Raw genomic sequence first — 25,053 nt, 5'->3', positions numbered from 1 at the left:
GTTTTTACATTATAAAGAGAAATATAAAAAAAAATAAACATGTACGCAGACACTTATTTTAGTTTTTAAAGGGAGTGAAAACGGTGATTTTTTTTAATTTACGGATGTTATTCATTTATTAACAGTGCTATCAACTAAAACTTTAATAAGATAAACGAGTAATAAAGTTATCTTACTAATATTATAAATGCGAAAGTTTAGATGAATGGATACTTGGTAGAAAGCTTTATGGATCTCGATGAATGGCACATATGTAGCACGTAATCTGGAAGAACATATAGGCTACTTACTAAGTTTTTGAATGCCGCGCCGACGGAATCGGGGGCAAAAGGTATTTTTAATAAAGAGATTATTTGACTGATTGCAATGCGATGAGCTATTGTTGTGTTACACATTCACCCTCTCAATATAATCTAAAATATACTTCTAGTGTTAGTCTATTTATTAGGCTAATATCGGTAGTTGCAGTTAGAAATAAATTGCGTTACTCGCATGCAAACAGTTGGCTGGAGTTAAATATATTTTTTTGAAACCAATTCCCATAAACTGGTCGCGTACTATTCCAATCAAAATTGAGCTGCGAATAACTAAACGCAGTTAGACAGTTTGGAAATGTAAAAACTGTACAAGTAATATCTGTATTGAAAGTTGAAAATATAATATTTTTAACGGCTGTATGTTATGTAATTTCAATATAGATAAGCATGAATAAACATAGGTAAGTAACTTTTAACTAGCAATATGTAGGTATAGTTAGAAAGAAAGCATCGTGCGAAAGCAAAAGAAATTGAAAAGTAGTTTATGAACACACAACTAGCGCCCATAATCTAGTTTCATTGTGCATCCTGGCGCACCTCTTTCTCAGGATAAAAAAGAATCATAATAATTGTATTTACTAAGTTACATTAACTTTTATAAAAGTTGTTCTGTTGACATATTTTTAAAGGCAATGCAGTGGTTTTCATAAACTTATTAACTTATATTTAGTATACGGCTGTTGAGTATACCGCCATCTGATAAGTGAGGCAGCGGCAATCCGAGCGCGGGAAATGTGTGCACAGGTGAGCGCCCTCGCGCCACCTACCCCGCCCCCTCCCCACCACACATCGCAAATCACCGTCAAATGGATATTGCTGAATTTTCAACTCGACCTACTTTATAACCAGTAATAGAGAACAGAAATTAGTCAATTATTTCGACAATGGAACGACAATGGAAATATACTGAAATAATTTGAAATAAGCTGGACGCTACACGATCGGTAGTAATCTTAACTTGGCTTTTGTCGGATTGTTAGAACATTACACGAGTGTAATTTTTTTTAACGGCACGTAAGCGATAAAAAGCGGTCAAAGCCGGGGCACTATACCGCTACTCTACACAACCGCCTCGTAAATATCCCCCGCGTGTTCAGACTAACAAATTTTCATATCGCGACCGACTGTACCCTATTTTATTTCGTAGCGAATGAAATTTTACGAAGATTTCATAGTAAATTTGTTGTCGTATTGCATTTTACAATGCAGTTCACTTGATGTCGGAAACTAGAAATGAGGTTATGAATACATCTTTAAAATAATATCAATTTTACATGTTATTTGAAAAAATTATTTAGTGTTGGGAAGATTTCCCCATTATTATTAATAGATTTTTAATTCGGTGCGGACGAAGTCGCAGGCAGTTGCTAGCATAATATAAAATAATTTTATCCGTCAGCTGAAAAAGAAGCATATCGTGCAATCTGATATCAGTAAAGACGTCATGTAGAAGAGAGAGGGCGCGTGTTTACTGAGCCCCTAGCTGAGTCATGGCTGTCACTTTCTCGTATGTCCTCAGTTTTTCCTATCATCGTATACTGTAAAAATGATGGCTGAATTATTCTACGTCGACATTTTAATAAGGAAGAAAATGAAGGCGGAGGAAATCAAAATACGAAAATGTTAAACTGGTTTAAAATATATAATTAAGTAAGGCTATGATTTAGGACACAGCTTAAAAAGATTCATACGTTGTCCCTTGACAAATTGGTATCCTATACGATTAACATTTCTTGTGTATCACGCTGGAAATAAGTAAATGTTAAATATACGTATAATATCTTAGATGTGAATTAATTGCGTGGAGTAAAGCATACGGCGGGTTTCGTGTTACACCGCACACATCCGGCAAATGACGCGTCGCCGCCATTTTGTTTGCGCGTCCTCTGATTAACTGACGTCACGAGGAAAGGGGCGCGAGGAAAGCAGCGGGGGGCGTTGATAGATGATCCTAGCCGTCGTTAGCTTTTATCACTGAGGATTCGAGATGATTTTTTCATATAAATATTTATCAAGTGTATGTAATAATTACATGACATAGAGAGAGCATATTTTGAAAACATTTCGGATACCAGCGATTATTAGGCGTTTCTATTCCTACTTGCGTTTTATCGCAAATATGGCAGCAATGCAGAAATCTTTAGAAGTGGAATCTTTATGAATAATTAGTTTATGAATGGAAGAACATTTTTGTACATTCGATAGGCAGTTAGTGTTTGTTAATCCAGCACGTTTAAACAAATTTCCTAGCTTTATTTTACAAAAATATACGCTACCTTATAATATACAGGGTAATGTAGACCTTACTTAATATTATTGGTCCTAATGCGTTGTTTCCTTGTCGTCTTATTTGCTAAACAGTGTGGAAGTCGCTTGATTGATAACAGAGTGCTGAGCGATGGTAATCATCAATTATTCTATGCGTATAATCTTTGCTGGCCACTTACCTCGTTCCTTATTGAATAAACATAATGAACAGATGTGGCAAGTAAAGTTGTAGTGAGTGTACTTTTCTATAGATAAATACATTTAACAGTGGTAGAGGCCGCTTTAACTTCTTCGCACGAATTGTCCCGGCTCGCCCGGTGAAATACCACGACCACACAGAAGACAGGCGTGAAGTGGAAGATATTCCGCGTTTCGTCTGATGAGTGTGCGTCCCGGAGGGTCACCCTTTTTCTTATAAGGAAAGGATGGGAAGTGGAAGTGAACTTTCCGGAAGAAGAAAAAAGGGAAAAAAGATAACACAAATAAAACGTGTATATTTGAAACATATTTCGTGGCATCGCGACTGCCACCATAGTTGTTTGCAGAAATAAATTGTTGTTGAACGCAAACTGTTTGCCAAATTACTGTTGCAAATTTTTGGCACAATATTCTAGAATAGTATTTCAATATTTATATTTTATAGATGTCTATACAAGTGGTGGTTTACTATACAATGTGGTCCTCGTGTGAAATTAAATGATGAGTAGTCTGTTTGTCGATAGAAACCCAAGATAAGTACTAAATTAAAAAATATCCTAAAAATGTTCATGTCCTTGTTGTCATATCGTAATTTTTATTCTTAATGTTCTTATTGATTGTAAGATAAAACAATCTATTAAATGTATAGAAATCATCTCAGTAACACGAAATCCTTGGCCAATTTTAACCCTTTCTTTTGTTAATAAGGTTGCTATAAAGAAGAATTGTTAATCTTCTTAATTTTAATTTTTATTCGCAAATAGCTTAAAATTTTAATTAATAAGAGGCACAAGAATAAGAAATAATTGACGAGGTCGTGATCTCTTTAGAGAATTATCGTTTAATGTTAACAAATTGTTAATTTCAGTTTGTTGAAGTCTTTAAGATATTGGTCATGCTTGAGAAATATGTCTGTTATATAATTTTTCGACTAAAGTTTATAACGAGTTTGTTATTAAGTTTGAAAAGATAACTTTAAGTATTAATATGTAATAGATATTAAAAAAAATCGTATACAGTTCATGCTAGCTTAAACACAAAGCTTGTAAACAAATATCCCTAACCCTATTTAATCGAGTATTTAAATAAAATTTAAACGATATAACCACACTTATGAAGTCCTCGTTTAAAGTAAACTAATTTTGTTCTTAAAAAGCTATTATTTTCGATCAATAAAGACATTATCTTACTCCATTTAGAGCTATATTTAAGATTGTACTACTCAATTTCATTGCTATCCCATGAATATTTGCGAAGTGAGTTACGTAGAGCTTTAAGATGGCAATAGAGCATGAATCATAAGACAGCGGCGTGCCAGAGTGACGTCAGAGGGGCAATAAATCCAGCCGAAGCTCGCGACCGTGATGCACGACTTGTGAACTCTCCCGAACTTGTCCGGTCTAACTTTGTACAGAGCGGAATTAATGATGACGTTTATGAACTTTGAAGATTTTCAAATTGTTATAGATGTAATTGAAAAAATACGAATAAAACAAATTCGTAGACAGTAACGGTTTTAGCTCTACCTTTACCAATATGGGCGAGATGTGTACGCCACCTACTTTCTCTACCATGTCTGGGGGAAAGGTTAAGTGAGACTGTGTAATTTGCAGACCTGTGGCGCCCATTTGTATCCTGCACCCTGGATGGTCGCCTGCCTGTCTAAAGCAGGCTACAAACGTTCAATTTTAACAGGATAGTCGAACTATTCAGTTAAAACGTACGTATTTTTTTATTTATTAAAAATGTATACACATTAACAATTAAACAAAAAGGTTGTGCGTTGGAGTTTGTCATAGTATGAACTGTGTGACAGACACCGACGAAATTGGGATATATTTTGACATGAGTTTTAACTAAACAATCGAATTGATCAGTTAAAACTGACGGTAGCCGACTCAAACTTTCATTTTCAAGCGCGAAGATATCTTGAAGTCTCCTTTGACGCGATCATTTGAGTATATTGGGTTATTGTTTTCAGAATTACAAACAAATTGTAAATAGTGACATTTTTAGCTTTTAAACTTTGTAAATGTAAATCACTTTAATAAAATATATTGTCCGATTCAATAATAGTCGTTTATGAAATTGAACGGGAGCTTAAAATAATTGAATAAATACGCGCCACATCAGATGAGCTTTTAAAATGATTGTGTAAAATAATAATTTGTTTGTTCATTTTACATTGATTAATAATAATAATATTTGTAATGTTTTAAACTGTACAATAAAAACTACGTATAAAGAAGATATTTATTAAATGGTATATAATTGATGAATTTTCCACTTCTCCCTCAACCTGCGAAGAGAATAGACGTGTTACATAATGCTTCGTTAAATTGTGAATATTTCAACAGTACAGTTGGATTTATTTATGCTAGTTTCTTTTATCTTTTTTCTTTTATATTATATGGAAAAAAATCTAAAAAAAGAAGCTGACTTTCTCGGAAAAATAGATTATCTCAAGTCATAGAGATTCAAAGCTTCTATAGACTTTTACTTAACCATTAAAAAAATTATTTCAGATAACTTTTCTCATAAAAATCCTTAAATTCTTTTTATTAAAAAAGTATTAACTTTATAACGTCTAAGCAACATAATTATTTGGAACGTCATCGGCGAGGCTTAGCCGCTCTGAGCTTGGATTAGGTACATCACAGAGCTCTTATCTTTTGAAGCAGAAATATGGTCGTTAATAATTTACTAACTAAATTGAATCAGTAGACAAGATAGAATTTAAAATGAGCAATATGGATAGTCAATGTTATCAGATTTAAAATGATAGATAATTCTTTAAGTAATGATTCATTTATTATTTAAAAGGATTTAAATCGAATTTCATTTATTCGTTATATTCGTTCGTAATGTTTGTCAGAGCGTAGCTTGCGGTTACGAGCGCATCTGCTACGCCGTAGAACCTCAACAGCCTCAATTTGCCGTTTTGTTAACGAATGAATTCTCGCTCTGAAATTCGACATTTCTTTGATGAGATCAAATCAAAATTTATTAGAATCGAATAAGAATTTTTAAAAATATCCTCGAATTAGTATTAGCACTTCTACGCTTTAACTTGTTAATTGAAGCTACGTAAGTATGAAAAGTAAACAGCTTCTACCTAAATAGAGAATCTCGTATCACGTGAATAGTGTTAATATTATGACACGTCTCACACCTCACGCCTCAGACCTCACACCTCACAGTCTACGGCGGTTGAGGCGGCGCTAAATAATTAACAATTCACAAGACGAGGTCTGAAGACTTACGACCCACCACTTGACTTATGCAACAACTTGTTCCGACACGTTGCCATTAAATTTTGAATCTAACCGAACTAATAATTCTGTATATACCTAGATTTATTTTCCACTTTCTAATGCGTGGTTAAGGCATTTTTTTTTAAAGTAACCGTGACTTTTCAGTATCGAAAGGCATTTTTTTTATATATTTTTAATAAGAATACGAGGGATTACAATGATTGTATAAACAAGTGTCTAAGGAATCGCGGTATGTTTCTCTCTTACTTGGGTTACTTGCTTCTGGAGGTCGTGCGTCGAGACCGGACAATGATTTGCTTATAGAGGTTTCTGTATCTCGCTTATCTTGTTCTCGAATTTACAAGGTCTGCTTTGCAATGTTTTATACAAGTGTCAATGGAAACTCATGTTTAGTGAATATACAACAAGGTAAAAGGCGTATAAAACTATTTACATAGATATGTTATGTAGATAATCCGACACTGTGCCGGTGTACTGGCGCAACACTAGCCTTACCAAAATGTCGACGTTTATGTCCCCTCACTAATCATTCTGACACTTGACTTTGTAATGACAGCGTCAAATTCTCGCCAAAGGATTCTATCTAATAATGTCTAAAAATAGTTATAAGTATAAGGAAATCTACAAGAATAATAGAAAAAATTAATAAAGAGTTGGTTATACCTTACAGGTATTACGCTGATACTTTTCCAATAAATATTCTTTGTGCGAGGCAGATATTCTCTCGGAATACAAAATTACAAATCTCTATCCCGCGCCCTCAAACTTTCCCTGTTTATTGGACAACTTGTGTAATTCAATATTTCTCTTTGTTCTTTATTTACTTTGCATGTCACATCGTCTTGACACTATTTTCTTGTTGTTGACACTTTTTTTCCTTTTTTGTAATTGTTGTTGCTCAAATTGTCACTTTTAGAAATTACAATTTTTATGTTATTTATTTTTAAAACAACACAATTCATAGCCAGAGACTTGTCATTATAGGTAACCATTTGGCGAGGAGAACCACATGCCAGAAAAAACCTCTCTCTCCTCTTTTCAACATTCATACATCTATGCGCTTGCTTGTCGGTTTGGAGTTTTTTGTAAACATGTTTTCCCAGACATATAACGTCCAGATTGATGAAATACTCAAAAATGACCGTATTAAGTGCACCCGAAACCGACGTGTATGGGTAGACGTATGAATATATGAACGAAAGCGGTGTGTCAGGACAGCGCCAAATAGAGGTGCGTTGTCTCTGCCTACTCATCTGGGTTGCGGTCGTAAGTTTTTTGGTTGTTATTGTTTCTTACATTTAAGGAATATAATAAGTACGATTATGTAAATATGAAAATGAATATCAAATCTTTAGCTCTGTATACACTCTAAAAGGACACTTTAAAATATTTATTTCTATTTTTCAAACTAAAAAAAATAAACTAGTTAACTAAGTACTATAGTGACAATATAATAGGACACCTTATTCATTTCAACGAACTGAATCTGTAAAACTTTCCATTCCGCTGTTCAATATTAAGGTTGTCAACTATAATTTGGTTTTTACAATTTTCACACGAACGTGAAATTGCATTAATGTTCCGATAAAACGTGCAGCGATTGCCACACGTAAATTAGTTCAGTAATTATTCGATGGACGTGACGTAGAATTATTAAAGATTTCAAGAAACAAAGATTAATCGTGTTCAGGATAGATAAATATTTCTGTGATTAACTTAACAAGCAGCCTAAGTGTTCTTCCAGACTATTTTCTACATCTATTTCAAATTACAGCGAGATCTATGCAGCAGTTCCGGAGATATGTTCAAACATCCATCCATCCATCTAAACATTCGCATTTATAATATTATAGTAAGAGTAAGATTAGAATATATCTATACAAATAGAATGTTTGTTACAAACAAACTGTCATCACCAACCTGCCCTTATCCCTATGGGTTGGCACAGTATGTACTACTCCTCCACACATCTCTATCAGCCGTCATATCCGAGTCTACCCCCTTCCTACGCATATCCTCTTTCACACAGTCATTCCATATTTTTTTGGTCTTCCTCTACCATTGGTACTAAGAAAGTGTATTTATACAAAATTGGATAGGAAAATAGCAAAAATATCCGTAGTTACCAAGTTTATTGTTGGTTCCTGAGACCAAAATCGAATGAAGATTTTGGTCTCAGATACCCAAGGTAAGTCTAGTAAAGAAAGGAAGTAAAATCGTTTTAACATGTCTGAGTATAGAAATTTGTTGAGACATTAACAAAAGAGATGTACGTTACAAATTGTTAGAGGATTATGTTATACTTATTCTAATAAGTTCTTTAATTAGCCCCAAATTCGTAATCCGAGGCTTAGCGGAATCCATGAAATCTGCAAGGGATTCAATGTAAGGCCGCCCGATGACAACAAACCCTTTATTAATTCTAAAGCAATTAACAAAATGGTCGGACCGCACGGGAATATTTGTCCTTGTACCAACAAAAGATAATCTTTAAAACATGCGAAACTTACAGTGGGTTTATGAGACTAAAATATATGTGTAAAACCTATCGATTGATGTAATTATTTTTGACAAAACAATATATTTTAAACGGGTATCTTGTTCTCAGAAATCAACGATTAGTGAAACGATGGTTGGTTCAAGAATGAAACTAGAGTTGTAATTCTGGTAAAATTTTATTGCATTTGCACAGATTTACAAGGATGTTAAGTAGTACGGGCAAACACCGCGTCTCGACGTTGATAGCGTGTAATGACGCGACACACATTAGCTCGCTTTCTCGTCTTCCTGTGCTCCTAGTGATGTAGATATGTATGTTCTTTATCTAATCTGTTTATTAAACGTGTAAATATTTCTAACGGTAACTTCCTTCCATCAATAGCTTTTGTATCATTTGGAATTTAATTGAAAAGATCCTCATATTAGATGCCTTAAAATTGGAACTTATATGAAGAAAGTAAACGTTAGGCTTTCTGAACACATTCCTTTCGTTCTGTTCCTTAAGGTTTACGGTTTAGGTTTTCATATTTATAGTTTCTTAACTAGTCTTTTATTTTTACCGATTTGTTAAAGATTAAGCAGAATTAAGGTCTCGTAACTCGGCCATTGTCTATAGATTTGAAGTAAATCCTGATAAATGAGGTCTGCGTTGGCGGCAGCTACGCGACGCGGCGCGGGCGTGAGTTCCGAACTCACAAATTGTCCTTTGTTTATGAGGTTTATTTGCGAAACATAACAGACGTTCTCTCTGCGCCCGACCAACATTACTCAGCCGGGTTTAACTCGTTGAATTTTAACCGAGATTTAATGTGAAGCATCGTTTGAATGTGTCTCATTACTTGAGCGAGTCGACATTTTTTTGTATTTTATTTTGTTAAATGATTTAAGGTATGTTTTATTGTTAAGTCACCTTCTAATTTAAATTGTGTTTTTCGACACTTTTAAAAAAAATTTAAACTTATGTCTTCTTAAACAATTAGCGATAAGTATTTTTTGTCATTCCACAATTTGTCGGTAATTATTCACTGCTGAATATTATAAATTATAAGAACCCAAACAAAAAAAAAGTTCACAGTACGCAAGCCAGAAGTTGATGTTTCAACGATATTCAAGTACTGTAGCGACAGTTCAAAGAGTGCCCAAAGACACAATCCTCGCGTCGTATTTGCGATCCAAAACAAACGCCAGCGCCCCCGCCCGCGCCCCGCCCCCGTCTAGCACCCCCGAACACAATTGGGGATGAATGTAGGATTCTGCTGTACCGCCTTTAAAATATATTGAAGCACATTAAATACGATTCTCATTCAAACAAGGGCTTTCGATGCCGACTAATAAATCAGGATGAAACCTTAAGACGCATTAAAAATCTAATCCTTACGAATCTATTGTAGCTTAGATGGATTGTTAAGGATTTAGAACAATGTCTAAAAGCTGAACCTTGTCGCACAATATACTTGACGTCAAAAGTACATTTTTGAAATTCCCATTTTTACCTAAATTAAAAGTATTTAACCTAAAGTTAAATAATAAACGTATTAACCACTTTCAAAAATGGAACTCAATTTTTTTTTATAACAGAAGGGGGCAAACGATCATCGGGAACACCGAGGTGTTCAATGACGCCCATGGACATCAGCAATTCTAGAGAAACAGCAGATACGTTGCCGGCCTTTGAGATGGTGATACGCTCGCATCTTAGCAATAATGGCTATAAAAGTTTCCCTTTGATAAAACAGAACAAACATAAATCCTTTATAAGTGAAATCAAAATGGACCGCAATTAAACAGATAGTGGACACTTCATGTAAGTTATAGAGCTTCAAGCAATAACTCCGGCGATGTATTACCGCTGCGGGATCTCTCACAAAACTCATACTTTGTTGTAAATCCTTTCTGATTCCAGACGAAAGGTTTATATCGTTCAAGTTAAAAGTTGTTCCATCTTTGTTTAAGTCGACGTTGAAGATCAACGTTTATTTCTTGAGGGAGCTCGCGAGCTTTATCGCTTATACTTCGCGTAACTTGATATCGTTCCCACGATAAATATTAAACTTTATAACACATTTACTTATTTTTAAATGCAAATGTAATATATACGACTCCAAAGAATGGACGATGAATTATAAGCAGGGTCGGTTTTAGAATTTCAGGCGCCCTGTGCGAGAGTTTTTTGGTGTCGGGGGAAATCTTCCAAAGATATCTTGGGAGGCACCGCAGGCGCCAGACTCGGATATAAAGGGACGCCTGCGGCGCCTCCTTATGCCCAGTGCATTGTGCGGTTGACCCACCTCGTCTTACCCTAACGCCGCTACGGAGTACAAGGTATAATGTTTCAATAATGAGAAGTTCTTTTAGTAGCCTTAACATACTGAAGTATGCATTACGCTATAAATAACTATAAAAGTTCCATTAAAACTCCTTTTCCACTAATGCATAGTTACTCAAATGCGAATAACAATTGTAAGTCTCTAGACTGTTTGAATTTGTTTAAAATTTGTTTAATTAGTCTAGAATTTGTTTTTTATGTTTCATCTTATAAATGGCAAAAGAAAAATAAAAACTTTTGTAGCAACATTTAAGTAACTATTTTATAAAACCAACAGCACTCTCAAGCTTTGCATAATATGATTAATAGTTTACGGGTCGGCAGAGACGGGCGCGGAGTGCAAGCGAATTATGTACGCGATGACCTTACTTAATATACTTTCTAGTACAAGTCCACAAACGATCTCTCTATACCTAATATTATAATACAGTATAATCTTAAAAAATAATGATACTTAACTTACTGCAAGAATTTACCTTAACATTAGGCTTAAGCTTACATGTTGTTGTCTCAATTTTTTCAGCGCTAATGATATGGATGACAATATATTTTTATATGAGAGATAGATCCGTTTGTTCCTTTCGTACATATTCCAGGATGGAAATTACAATGTAACAATAATTCCAGTTTTGTCATTGTCCTACTACATGGTTTAGTGTCGTTGGCAGAGAACGTCAGAAACATAAAGGGTTGCTTTGATTCTTCGTTAAGTTGGGTTGTCTAGAGAGATCTGTCTCCTAACTTTAACCAAAATACGCGTTAACCGTGAAGTTACAGGAACCTTCAACTACTAAACTTTTAATATACATAAATATTTTCATTAAGTATTTAATTCAATATTAAAAAAGCAATATTGGTATACCTATATAGGTAATATCAGAAGTGAGTCGAAGTCATTTTACAATGGCAGCGTAACTCAATATTCACAAGGGACGTTGCATTGACAAGAGTGACGTCACGTGTGACGACATTCGACACGCGCCATATTGGACGAGGCTTCCCTTGTGAGTATTTTAATATTAAAGTACATATAGACTTCACATGCGATACAGATGACAAAACTTCTCTTGTATTTAATTACATCTTACTAATACTTACTTACGTTTGACGTCAAAAATTGCGTTATGGCCGCTTGAAACTAAATTTAGAATCATCACGCTACATTGTTGGATGCTCTTTCGTCAAAAATCGTTTCATGGAATGCTATTAAATTGCTTATTTTCTTACTAATATTATAAATGTGAATGTTTAGATGGATGGATGTTTCAAAGTATCTCCGTAATGGCTCAACGGATTTTGATGAAATTTAGCACACATATAGAACATAGTCTGGAAAAACACCTAGGCTACCTTTTAACTTTTTTTTAATTTCACGCGTACGAAGTCACAGGCGACTAAGCGTAAATTTCAATTGGCATTACAGTTGTATTAGAACACTCTCTATCTTTGTTTTTTCAAAAAAGAATAACAGGGATGGGTATATTGTAATACAGATGTTATACCTATGGATATTGACTGTAGCAATCATAGTCAAAACACAGTACAAGCTCCGCGTCATAGGTAGTAGGTGGGATTTCAATTTGGCGCAATTGTGTGACCACACATTGGAAAACAATACATATAATATTATTAAACAGGAAGCTTAAAATATCCAATCAAATCAGTCTAAGTGCTTCCGATCATAATTGGTGAGGCGATAATTGATAGTTATTAATGAAATTGATTGTTGATTCAATTTTGCATAGAATTATGTTATATTATTATATATATCAGCATATGATATTCATTTGTATGTCGTTATATATAACTAATATGTAACCATAACTGTAATAAAGTTAAAACAATTAAGTTTAAGAAATCTGTTCGGTAGTTGTTTTTTGTAAAATTATGCAATTTTTATAAACATTTTTTTTTATCTGAAAGAATACGTACACTATTAATTAAGCTTTTTATTCCGCCGGACAGAGTCACGGGCGACAGCTAGTTCACAAATAATTATATACATACGTATTTGAAAAACTATTTTGTGCACGATGTTATTAAGATTATATTTAATTTAAAGTAAACTATTTAAGTCTAGAATCTTATATTGTGAGCACTTAGATTTTACTCTCCGCTAACTAGGTCAGATCAGTTACAGTGTAGTCTTGTTTACTCGTCTGTCTGTGACACTGAGTTACGTATCGGCTCCTCGGCCAATCCCCGCTTTTATCAATTAATTTAAAACATTGTGTTATATGTTTTATTTGAAAAAGGTAATATTGTTCTAGTCTTAATACATTCTTGTGGAAAATTTTACAACAACGTAGGCAATCTGTTTGAAATTAATACAATACGATTTAAAAGAATTTAACTCACTGCTTGTTTCTAAAATATGATTAAGTGAGTTGTCCTTAACCACCAAAACCGATTATTTCCATTATCAGAACATTTCCATTATTATCATAATAGGAAATGCGATTCGAGTTTAATAATATATTTTACTAATATTATAAATGCGAATGTTTGGATGAACGGATGTTTGTTTGTTAGAAGTTACCTCAAAAGCGGCCGCATGGATCTTGTTGAAATTTGCCACAGATGTAGAACAATGTCTGGAATAACACAGACGCCACCTTTTTTTAAATTTTGCTCGGACAGAGTCGCGGACGACGGATAGTTTTCAATATTTAGGCTTCCAAATGAGTAACAAATATTGTATAGAACCACTAAATAGCAACCGCGCTTGAATGAAGTTGTGAACATGACGTGCAATCACGTTGATGATCCGTCTCACGTCAATTGCATCCGATAACTGGTTATATCTGGTTATATCCGGCTACACCCGGCCCCGCTTCAAGCTGGTATACCCGGGTGTACCCGGCCCCACTCCCAGTGGCGCGGAATTCAATTTCATCTCTTATAAAATAAAATAATATCATTTTAAGAGCTATATTTATTACATGATCTTATTTAAGGAAATAATAAATAATATTAAGTAGTAGTTATGTAGATTATATTTTCTTTGTACTGACGTTTCTCCATATAAGAATTTAGCAGTTTTTATTGCAAAGGTGATTTATTTTATTGCTATTTTATTTTCACAGGCGCAGTACCTTGCTACTGCATATAAACGACCCTCGTTTTGCAAACAAACAGTGGCTGTATAAGGTCACGTAAGACGATTGCTGACGCGTGTGAGCTCATCCCAGAGCGGTGCACCAACCTCGCTCACGTAGCTGCAGTATAGAGGCACCTTTTGTATGCTGCTACTGGATTGTCGCACAATATATTCTAACCAGCCAGCATCACGTACCAAAAATTAAGGTGTGCAACTCCAGTTATAAATATTAAAAGATTCGAAATTTTAAAGTTGCAACACAATATAATGCTACGTTACAAATAAATTTATTCGTAGTATAATATTGTTAACAGAGATTCGTATTTTTATTGAAAAAGAACATCGTACAGCTTTTTCTTGCCCTTAAGTCAACTAAAGATATTTTATCTTAATAAAAGTAAACTGAAACGAGAGAACTACATCGATAAATAAACGATAAAACATTATTAACGATTTTCCGCATTCGATAATCCATCATTCGTCTTCCACTCGGTTACCGACGCTGTCAGATGACGCGGCAAATATGGCGGCGGCAACATGGCGGCTGACAACTGCCAAATGACAGATTGATAGATGCTAAATTCAACATGTTGTCATTTCAACTAGTTTTTCTTTTGATTAAATTAATCTTAATTCTTACTAATATTATAAATGCGAATGTTTGGATCGATGGATGGATAGATGAATGTTTTTAGAAGGTATCTCCAAAATTAGTGCTCACTGAAATTTGGTATTAATCTAGAACATAGTCTGGAAGAGCAGTTAGGCAAAGTCGCGGACGACTTAGATGTCGCCCGCGACTCCGGTCGTGCGTCTTACGTCCGACAAGTCTTGAAATATATTTAACTATACTATATTATAAATATTAACATTTGCTAAATGTAGGATAACAATATTACCAAGCACTTTAAAAAATTATATGTATAGGTACCAATTTTTTGGTTGTGAATTTTCCGTTCTTCGAGAGGCCGCAACGAGATGCTTCAGACTCATAAACTAGTAATTGTATTACGTCCTAACTGATGTGCCGGGTGGGGCCAGGAAAACAGAGATAAACAATAAAGTGACAAAGTTTTAGTACAGCAAACTAATATTTTTGTTTTTGTTTGCTTCGTTTTAATTACGACCAACGGAACCAGTGCCACCGTAACGGGGAGAATCGTGCTATCGAAATGACTAACCATTGGTTTCTGAGACAAAAATTTCTGCATAAAACATATCGTCATCCTCATCATTTATCTTTCACAAAACAGAGATAACAATATGTTTTAAACGGGGATTTTACTCTGAAACCCACTGTTATACAATTTTTGTCACCTTCATAAGTTTATTGCGAATCTTACAGTAAGAATATTTGATTTAAAATTGGAACACTATATTGAATCGCAGTTTTAGTGGCCGCAACTTAACGTCAGACTTTTACAAAACCATTTAACTTCGTTTACAAAGTCTTTATTTGATGAAGGCGGCTTTTACCAGATATGAAATATTCATAACCTCTGCACTCTGCCGAAGTACTTTCTTTAAGATGTGTTCCGCGCGGGCCGCGGCGTTAATACCTTCAAGGCGTAGTTTACTACGTCGAGGAGAGAACCTCGTAAATATTGTTATAAAGAAAATTGTGCTATTAGTAAACATGATAAGGATGAGGTTCGGAATCATTTGAATACTGGCAGTCTTGAAACGCTAAGTTGCCGGCGTTAGTGTTTCTTCACCTATAACTTAAGTGACTTCAAGATTGTTTTTACTAAAGTAGCGATTTCTTTCGAACACATAAGGACTTAACGTCAAGTGAGATTGTAGTCAAGCGCTATTTTATTATTAAAAATCCATAGTCGCTGCTGCGTAGTTTTACCACGTTGAAGTTGCATTAAATGTGGTTATTATATTTTTTTCTGAATTCATCGTTTTATTTCCGTCATATGATTAATTGACATCTCCCGACATGCTTGTACGTTGATAAATATATCATACAATGTCTTCACATGTTTTGTGAAACTTCCTGACTTTGTAACTTTATCTCCCGCGATATCTGATATTTTTCACATCCTGTAGTTTCTTCGTTGTTCTTGATTTACATTTATTTATAAAAGAAAACCTGAAAATGTAAGTTTGCTAAACAAATCACCATGTATAACATAAATTCGAGGTATGAATTAGCCCCTTTTTAGAAGAAGTTGGTTTCGGCTTATGTTAACTTCCTAAACCTTAGTAGGTTTAAGACATCTCAGATAAAAAATGGTGACTCTGAAATATCTATAATTGTTTAATATAGACATATTACTAAAAAGGGGAAAGAACTTTCGAGGGTATTCATGACATAATTTTGGTAATTTTTAGTGCATTTTGTTTGATTTTTTTTCCATGAATGTAACCGTGTAAGCATTTGGCATAGAGTCCATTTCATGAACTTCTAAATTGGCAGTTAAAATCTACAGGGAGACATAGTGATCGCATCGAATCCATTAATTGCATTAAACAAATATTTATTTACCGCTTCAACTACTTTCAAAATTGCCAATAGTCTGCTAGTTGTGTATTTAATCGCGCGGTGAAAGCGCTTTAAAAATTGAACGCAGACAAAAATGCCTCTTTAATTCTTTTTACGTATGTACTGTGTTTATTTTTCTAGCAATCTTTCATTTTTCGTCAATAAATCACAGAAAGGTAAGGCTCTCCACAAAAAACAACGTAAATCTTCGAAACCGCACGATTTAAGTCGTTAAGAGACTTTACTAAAACAATGTCAAAGAGGTTTGGTTATAGCACGAGTCGTCGAAATCTCCATCTGTCATCGTGAAAGCCAGTCGCTACTCGTCAAGCTCATCGTGAGAAAAGTTGTTGAGTCCGAAGATTTACATTGCCTTGCGTAGATAGACCAAATTCATATCGTAATCGCTTCCGAATTCAAAAGAGTACTGGTACAAGCCGATTGGAATTCATAATAACGATCAAACAGAATTTTATTTAAGCAAGAAATCACTTCTTGTACTAATTTGGTCGCAGCTTCACGGCGCTTGTAATAATTAGGTAGTCGGTGCGTGAGGGCATCGCTGCGTGACCTCGCTGCAAATCGCGGGGCAAAGAGTTGTACGTGACGATCATAGATTTTACTTTTGCACAAAGGAAGGTGAGAGGTAAGGAACTTTTAGTAAGGTCTTTTGACCGCTTTTATCAATTCCATAAGCATTTCGTAACTGTCCATCATTTTCATTTATTCGTTATCCAACTGATCCAGAAATAGTGTTAAGTTTTTCCCAGATATTTTTATGGTATATTTCCGATTCCTTGTCATCTGTTTTATTGTAACTTCCTAGTGCATTTTTGGTATCGAGGGTGCCTTGTTTTTTTGGAAGGAAACGGGTTATTTGTGCCTTGACTGACCCACTCGATGTCATCTGGACTGGAGATAGTTCCGGGATCTGTTAAGGAACGCACAGGTAACCTCCAGGAAGGCTACTTCTAAACGGATCGATCGATAGAAATGTAAATTGTATAGCAAAGGTTTGATAAACTTTTATTCAATTTGAAGAGGGGGTGCATCTACACTTTTAAGAGGTAATGTTAGATTAATATGCGCAGCCACGAGCTTCGGGTAAGTGCGGGCGATTTGCTGAGAAACTATCGAGTGTCTTTCACTTTGCTATTACATACAACAGTTATGCTAAACTAAACTTTAAAAAACTGTAAAAGAAAAAAACGCAACAGTATAAATTTCTACAATCATTAAAATTTCAAGAAGAAGAAACAGAAGGATTGTTTACACAGAAAATAAAATAGGCAAAATCCAACTCAACTAACGTATGAGCGCCAAACTGTTGATTGTAGCTTCAGTAATTTTGAAGAGTGATTTTTTGATTGTTTACAGATATGTTGCGATTATTTATATTAAACACAGTACAACAAATTATAACTAAAGTGTTTTATTTTCTCTCTCTCTTAGTCGTTGCCATATTATGAAAGATTTTATGAGCTATAAAGACTGAGTCATTTGTACAGATTTCTTGTATAAGCGTTATGTCATTTGACCTTCACACTTAATCGGATTCTGGTTTTAAAACTAAACTTTCTTCATTATCTTTCTACTGTTTATTATGTAACACAATCGATCTTATTCAGCAACGTTCTTGTAAAGTCAGTTAGGATAATCAGGATATTTCCGCTGTAAATTAGCATACTTGGATATTCCTTTCCCTTCCACGGCTATCAATAAAGTCTGTTCTTTTATTTTTAAAACGCTTCCGATGGATTAGTATGCGCCAGCACGCGCGCCGATGCCGAACCATCCGATAAAAACGCGGCGTCGATTTATTACCCAAGTATTGGATTATTTTAGATACGTAAAATATGTAATTATTAAAGGAATCTTCTTCTTATTTAAGGGATAAGAATCTATTAAAAGTAGAAACACTTACTTTGACATCAATGGTAGGTAATAAGTTAATATTCTCTCTCTGTCCGTCTCCTTCTCGGTTGATAAAAGGATTGAATGTCTATGAGCAGCGGTTGCTTCGCAATTTCGGCGAATACAGGTTGCCAATTTTTCGTTTGCCACCTTATAATATAAAAATATTTAATCTCAAGAAGGCTGAAAGGTTGAGAACTTATCACCGTCTAAAACAAAATGTTGATGATTTGTAGTTGCTTTTTAAATGAAATTTCACCGTGGATAGTAAATAATCTTCCTTGACAGTACATATTTGGCATATCGATGTAACTTGTTTAGTAGGAGATTACTTTGTTGTCTAGTTACTTGATTATTTGAGAATCGACTCTTGTTATTTGTACTAGGAGTTCATAACTTGCTGAATGTGGGTCGCGGCCGCGCTGTCCGACTCTACTCCAATTGATTAACAACTTCTATTTTTTTAATTAATTAACAACCCACTTGTATTTGTTTTGCTATTCAATATTTTGTAATTTAATTTTGAATAGAGAAATAGAGCGTAGCCGATAAGATGATTTATAATGATTTTTTTTTTATGAAACTTTGAATTAGTGATTGGGTTTTTAAAAATTACAACCAAACAGAAATGATTCAGTTTTGTTTTGAATATTGCCAATAGGTCACCTAATATATGATAAATATAATTTTCTTTTCCTTAAGACAATTTCCTTCTTATTTCAAGGAAAAAACGTAATATTATTTTGTGATGGGAATGTTGGTTAACATTTCAATATGAGACATCTGTTGCCACGAACTGTGTACGTGGTTTTACGTATCACTGCATCTCATATGTTTCCTTTGTATTTCTCCAAAAACTTCGTTTACTTTGAATGGCCCCTTAGTGTAGAATTCTCTTAATAAACCGAGTGTTTAAGTAACCTTAAAACGTGCGAAAGTAAGTTTTTGCAATAAGTTAAAAAGGTGAATGTAAAACGTACTCGCACATAGATTTACATATATACATGTATTAAAAGCTTTTTCGCAGGCTAATGTATCAGGGGGTGTAACTCAGTGGTAGAGTGTCTGCTTCGCATGCTGAAAGTCCTGGGTTCAAATCCCAGCACCTCCAAGTACTTTTTTTGGTATTTTTCATTTTTGCGAAAGTATTGTGTTGAATGTTTTTGTACTAATATTTTGACAGTAGAGGTTCAAAGTTATTTTGTACATTTGTTGTGATATTGTGGAGTGCGAGTGCGTATTTAACATTCTATATTCGAGCCTACATTCGTTGGCCTTTCACTTATTCATTAAAAGTAGATCTCACGTAATTGCCTCCGTGGCGCGGCGGTGTAACACAATTTACGCTACATGTTTGCGAAGCCTTGTGATTGGTGTTCGTTTAAAACTAGTAAAAGAGTTGTTTATTTATATCCTACTATCAATTAACCAAATTAATGAAATTACAACAAGTATTGTGAAATTTAAGAGATTTTGTTGTTATAAACCTCGTCTTTCCTATGGATAAGTTATAACAAAATATTTTTAGGTAACGTAGGAAATTTTTAAATTCTATTTGCACACTTAATATATTTTTGTCGACAAAAATATAAAGTGTATTTGTAAAAAAGATATCTGTGGAGGTGCTGGGATTTGAACCCAGGACTTTCAGCATGCGAAGCAGACACTCTACCGCTGAGTTACACCCCCGATGACGATTACGACGAATTTAAGTCACTTAATCCTTAACTACACTTAATAATTTGACTTTACCTGGTTCCTAATTAACCCAGATATGTGACATAGGGTGTCCGTTTTTGTGAACTTTCGCTTGTTAATAATAGAATTTAATAACATGTCGTAAGTAATACAATATGCTTTGTAAGAACACACGACAGAACATTTCAATAAAGGACTTTCTGAAGGACATCTGTCACATGTATCCTGTAGTACCACATTTGGCCGCTTGCGTCGCTCTACTCGTAAATTGTAAAGGGTACAAAGGTATTATATGTTGATTCTATATTTAACTGAAACAATAGCAAATAATATGTATAACTAGCTGTCGCCCGCGATTCCGTCTGCGCGGATTAAATATAAACATTAGGATTTTTAACCTATGTTCTTTCAGACTATGTTCTACTACATCTGTGCCAAATTTCAGCGAGATCCGTTGATCCGTTCCGGAGATACCTTCAAACAAACATCCATCCATCTAAACTTTCGCTTTTATAATATTAGTAAGATAAGAAGTAAGATTAAATTGTAATTCCGGTATTCATCAGCGTCAAATCATTATATAGACACTTTCGTATCTCCAGAACGGCTGAATGGATATCAATGAAATTTAGCATACATGTAGAACATAGTCTGGAAGAACACATAGGCTACTTATTATGTTTGTTTTTTAATTTCGCGCGGACGGAGTCGCGGGCGACAGCTAGATTATAAATAAATACAAGATTTAGTCAACATATATAACTCAGAGTGCTATTTGGTTAAGACATTTCGAACTTATATTAATCTTAGTTGCAACGCTTATTTGACGCGGTAGCTTCGTAAGTTTATAGCTACAAGCTAAGTTATGAACTTAAGTTTAAGTTAAACGCATGTCAAATGTACAGTTACTGGTTTCACCTAATCTTTATATATATAATTCTTCTGTGAGTGTGTATGTCACTGAACTTCTCTCAAACGACTGGACCGATTTTGATGAAATTTTTTGTGTGTGTTAAAGGGGATCTGGGAATGGTTAAGATTCACAATTTTCATCAAATATTAACTTCATATTAATTTATTCAAATTAAAGACGTGTAGACAGGACAACGTCTGTTGGGTCCGCTAGTACTTTATATAACTTAATTATTTTAGTATGTATGTGCAAATGCTGTATTTAATAAATTCATTCTTGTAAATAAATTTACACTTACCTTAACTTGAAAATTAATCATTCAAGTAACCGTTGATTTCTGAGACTAAAATAATCGTTTTGTCAAAGACAGGGATGATGGTATTTTTTAATACAGATATTTTGGTCTCAGAAACCATCGATAAGTCATAGATAATCTACATAACAAAGACATGTAAGTAATATATATATGCTATTATATATACATTCTGATTGCATAATACATAAGGTGTGAGCTTCACAATATTACCAGTTAGTTTCAGGTCAATGTATCGGCGCGGCTCTCAATTGATTGACTCAACAACAAAAGGGTCAATTTGTGAGGGCAGTTGTTATGACATAAGTTTAATCAGGGTGGTTTCTGACTTGCGGATTGATTATCGAACTAACCATCAATATTAACTAACATTATTACTTTTAGACAGTATTAGTTAGAATCCTTTGACGAGAATGGCGTGCTTTTTTTTACAAATTCCAGTTCCAGAAATAAATAGTAAGGGGACGACATTTTAGTATGGTTAGTGTTGCGTCAATACACTGGTACATTTTCGGATTTTTTTCTTAATATTACTAAAATATAGAGAATAGACGTAATATGTAATATTGTCCTAATAGTTGTACCAAATAAAGACTTTTAACTATAGTATACTCATAATTATAACACAACGCAGACATAGTGTAAGGTAAGTAAAACTCTTTGTTTATTCTTAATTTAATTTCATAAGGGAAATCCTTGGCTCCTTAATTGGTAATGTTTGGGCCAAGGTTGACGTAATGTAGATGTATATAGATTGATTATTAAATGTATATTAGAGGAGTCGACTTCTTCAAAAACTTGATAACAAATTTCGGCGATACTGACACAGGGGGTGTAACTCAGCGGTAGAGTGTCTGCTTCGCATGCTGAAAGTCCTGGGTTCAAATCCCAGCACCTCCAAATTTATTTTGTTTTTTTTTTTGCAATTCAGAAATAGTGATTAATGAAGAATTATTTCTAAAATATGAAAGAAATTTATCATTAAGAAAATATTTTTTAATAAACAAATTCTTGATATGGATAGAAGTAATTAAGATATTTATGTTTAACATTTTGCTATTACGTAAACAGAATAATGATGAAAAGCAAACAAGTAAGTCTGGTTTTTATGCCCGAATGTATTTTACGATTTTAGTAAATAAAAATATGAAACATTTTTAACTAAAACACACATCAGATAAAGTAACATTTCCATTAAAAACCTGTTATTTTAATTAAAAATAACTGCAGTTGTCACAAAGTTTTTGTCATAAAATGCTCTTACTGAAAGCTTTGGAACAAATTTAATTTTTTGTTTCCAACTGCTAGTGTTATTAAGGTATATTAGTGTTTTGTATTTTAATTTTGCTTTGTAAAATGTAAAAAAAATGCTAAAAATATGTTTCAAATGGTATCATTACTAATTTTGAAAAGTAATCCTTCAATATTTTTTATTTAGAACATTTTTACCATGGTTTCTTTAACATTTCTATATTAACAATTGACAATTAGATATGTATATCTTACTAATATTAAAAATGCGAATGTTTGGATGGATGTTTGTTAGAAGGTATGTTCAGAACGGCTGCATGGTTTTCGATGAAATTCCGCATAGTCTAGAGGTACACATAGGCTTTTTTTAATTTCGCTAGGAGGGAATCGCAGGCGAGTGCTAGTTAATAATAAAAACAAATTAAAAGTGGAAAACAAAAGTGTCAAAGTACAAAATAAAGCTTTGTCTCAACTTAATAAATATTGACCTTGACTTGAAGCTTTTGTATTTGAGTTGAAAATATTATAACGATATTACTTTTTCTATATTTTCTTATAACATTATCATCCGTGTGTAAACAAATGTATCGCTTCGCATTTCCAATAATGTTTTGTTTTCATTTACTTTGCGATTTAATCAAATGTTTGTGATACATTCGCATACAAATATTACCGTCTGCTTCCACTAGGGAAACACTCGTTAAAAACATATCGTCATCCTTCTCATCACTTTAAAAAAATAGAGATAGCGATATATCTTGACAGCGGAATCATATTAAGTAGACCTACAATAAAAGCAATCTTTTATGTACTGGCGGTCAATATTTTGAAACGAGTATTATAAAAGCTAGTCCAAAAAAACTTAACTTGTTCCTAAACATAAATGTTTAATTAATTTTGTTATTAGTTTCAAAAGGAGGCGCATTTAATGTGATTCCTTACTTATTGGTTTAGAACATTGGCAACGTGCAAGCTTAAATTATTAGTATTTGAAATATATATTGTATATGCATTTACCGTGGGTTTCTGTGACTAAAAATCGCTGAATAAAACATATCTCTGTCATCTTTGACAAAGCAGAGATAACAATATGTTTCAACAGAGTTGTTGTTCTCAAAAACCCACTGTAAGCCATGGCAGGAGTGTTGTTAACAGTCAACTACTTGGTTAATCGATTCGAGTGCTTTAATTTTCTGTAATACTTTAACTATTCGACTAGATGAGTGGACTATATCTAGACTAAGCTGTTATGTCGCAGCTGAATGGATTTAATGCTTCTCTTGCGGTGTGGCAGCCGATTGTTCGTGCTATCCGGCTCAAAGGACCATTAGCTCAGCCTGAGAGCAGTCGGATGATTACTTCTAAGTAATTCAACTGTCAAAGAGAATTATTTGACAATGCATAAGCTGCATTATAGTGCGATAAGTTATCTAGGGATATAAATATGTATGGCACAAGAAAACGATAATATGATGGTACAAATATCCCCTAGCCTTGTCGGTTTGAACTTACCTTGTCATGTCATGTCTTTTGTGTCATTTTCTATCATCATCATCATCAGCTCACTATACGTCCCCACCGAGGGTCTCGGAGCCTACCCTAAGTTAAGGGTGATTAGGCCATAGTCAACCACGCTGGCCAAGTGCGGGTTGGTTGACTTCACACATATCTTTGAATTACTTTTCAGATATGTGCAGGTTGCATCACGATGTTTTCCTTCACCGTAAGAACATCGGATAGATGTACATATGTAAATCGGAAATCGAAAAACACATTGGTACATGGCGGGATTCGAACCCAGGACCCGCAGATTGCAAGTCAAGTACTTGACCACTGAGCCACCGACGCTCTCATTTTCATTTTCTATGCCAAGTTGCATTTACTGGATAAACTACAGCTATAACAGCACCATTCTTACTGGACGTGATAAGTTTAACCTCTTAGTAAAATCTCAGGACTATATTCATCTCGTAAAATAATAATAGCGAAAACATTCTAAAGATCATAAAAACTAAAGATATTTTTTGTTCATTTTTAACTTAAAATAAGCATAACATCGGTAATGCTTCCAAAAGGAGTCTTATTATTTGCACAAATACAAATTCTTATTTAGACAAGCCTTCGAAATTTAAAATATTATGAAAATATAAAAATGTTACGAAACGACTTGTACTTTCCCTAAAGTTATATTTTTATCTTTTCGCAGTCTCGATATGGCCCGTGTTACTGTCTCAATATATATATTTATTATGCATTCGGCTCTGCCTTCAATGTATTCAAAAAAAATTTATACATGTAAAATATTCTATAATATTATTAGAAAAAAATTCTTCACTTAGCTTTTATTTATTAAAATAACTTCGAATCTACATATATAAAAGAAAGTCGTGTTAGTTACACTATTTGTAACTCAAGAACGACTTTACCGATATGGCTGAAAATTGCTTTGGAGGTAGCTTAGAGAGGAGACGGACATACTATAGGATACTA

The 25,053-nt window shown here is 34.0% G+C and overlaps 3 non-coding genes across 3 annotated transcripts; 2 read left to right on the top strand and 1 right to left on the bottom strand.

Moving 5' to 3' along the window:
- The first annotated feature begins 19,427 nt into the window (after positions 1–19,427).
- TRNAA-CGC (transfer RNA alanine (anticodon CGC)) lies at positions 19,428–19,499 on the top strand. Its single transcript has one exon. It is a non-coding gene; the product is annotated as a tRNA-Ala (tRNA).
- Positions 19,500–20,005: 506 nt separating this feature from the next.
- TRNAA-CGC (transfer RNA alanine (anticodon CGC)) lies at positions 20,006–20,077 on the bottom strand. The gene has a single exon. It is a non-coding gene; the product is annotated as a tRNA-Ala (tRNA).
- Positions 20,078–22,140: 2,063 nt separating this feature from the next.
- Positions 22,141–22,212, top strand: TRNAA-CGC (transfer RNA alanine (anticodon CGC)). The gene has a single exon. It is a non-coding gene; the product is annotated as a tRNA-Ala (tRNA).
- Positions 22,213–25,053: the final 2,841 nt, after the last annotated feature.

This window comes from Papilio xuthus, unplaced genomic scaffold (genome assembly GCF_000836235.2).
Source record: "Papilio xuthus unplaced genomic scaffold, Pxut_1.1 DF826945.1, whole genome shotgun sequence".
Classification (NCBI taxonomy): Eukaryota; Metazoa; Arthropoda; class Insecta; order Lepidoptera; family Papilionidae; genus Papilio; species Papilio xuthus.
Note: the sequence above shows the minus strand (reverse complement) of the source record. Positions and strands in the feature narration are given on the sequence as shown.